The sequence below is a fragment of the Octopus bimaculoides genome, chromosome 11 (genome assembly GCF_001194135.2).
Source record: "Octopus bimaculoides isolate UCB-OBI-ISO-001 chromosome 11, ASM119413v2, whole genome shotgun sequence".
In the NCBI taxonomy this organism is placed as follows: domain Eukaryota; kingdom Metazoa; phylum Mollusca; class Cephalopoda; order Octopoda; family Octopodidae; genus Octopus; species Octopus bimaculoides.
Window position 1 is genome coordinate 5,492,559 of NC_068991.1, and position 1,139 is coordinate 5,493,697.

Consider the following 1,139-nt stretch of genomic DNA (forward strand, 5'->3'; position numbering starts at 1 on the left):
ATATATATATATATATATATATATATATATATATACATATCTGTAAAAATATGTGACACTTATTCGGTAGCCATGATAAAACTCCGAGTTTCGGATGCCGGGGTGGGAACGCATGCCAACATCTCTTTAGTTATCCGTCCATTGAAAATTCCTGTGAAATATGACCGTTAAACAAAGGGAAATTGCTGTGTGGTTGACCGTTATTAAGACAAAAGAGCTATAGACCGTTAAGTAAGGGTAGGGGGTAAAGGTAAGGGAGTAGAAAATTCTATAGTGTTCGCGTAAGCGCACCAATCTGTACATTCGCCTATACGTATATACTAAACCACCTTCGCTTGAAACACACACATGCTCACCCACATACTCGCTAAAAACTATACATATATATCCCCGCAAACACGGGTAGCCCCGCAAACACGGGTATCCCCGCAAACACGGGTATCCCCGCATACACACACTCACACACACGCACTCAACAACCTCGCACACATACACACGCACGCAAAAAAATTTATAGGGCTAAAAGCAAAATACAGAAGAAAGTGTGAGAAAGCTATAAGGTTAAAACGCGTCTAATATGCGCATATTTTCGCATGCACGCACATACATCTATATACGCACGTACCCGCACGCATGCACACATTCACAAGCGCGCACATAAGAGAAATTTTCATCCCGGTGGCCAGCAGGAGTAATAAAGTCAATAGACAACACAGTTTCATATAAATAATGTACAAACAATTTACGTGTTTATACACAAAATAGGTGACCTTTAACAGGACACCTTACATGCTGGAAAGGGCAGTTAATGCCCATACTACAAATAAGAACAATTTCAAAGCGAATGAAAATAAATATATTTTTTTGTAGTTACCCTCAGACTCGAGTGTGTATGTATGTATGTATGTATGTATGTATTATGTATAGTTGTGTGAAGATATACATACAGAGGGAAATGTCTATAACACAAAATTTCGACAACATTGAATGAATAAACAAATATACACTATTCTATACCTTTCTATACGCAATTATATACAAGCCTATACACAATTTTCAACTCATACAAACATACAAATCGCTCCGTTCGGTGGGTGGGGCTGTGTATGTATATATGCATATATATATATATATATATA

General features: G+C 37.5%; 1 protein-coding gene across 1 annotated transcript in view; it reads left to right on the plus strand.

Moving 5' to 3' along the window:
• Positions 1–1,139, plus strand: part of LOC106868317 (carbonic anhydrase-related protein 10-like) — a 242,756-nt gene that overhangs the window by 94,065 nt on the left and 147,552 nt on the right. The window lies entirely within an intron of this gene.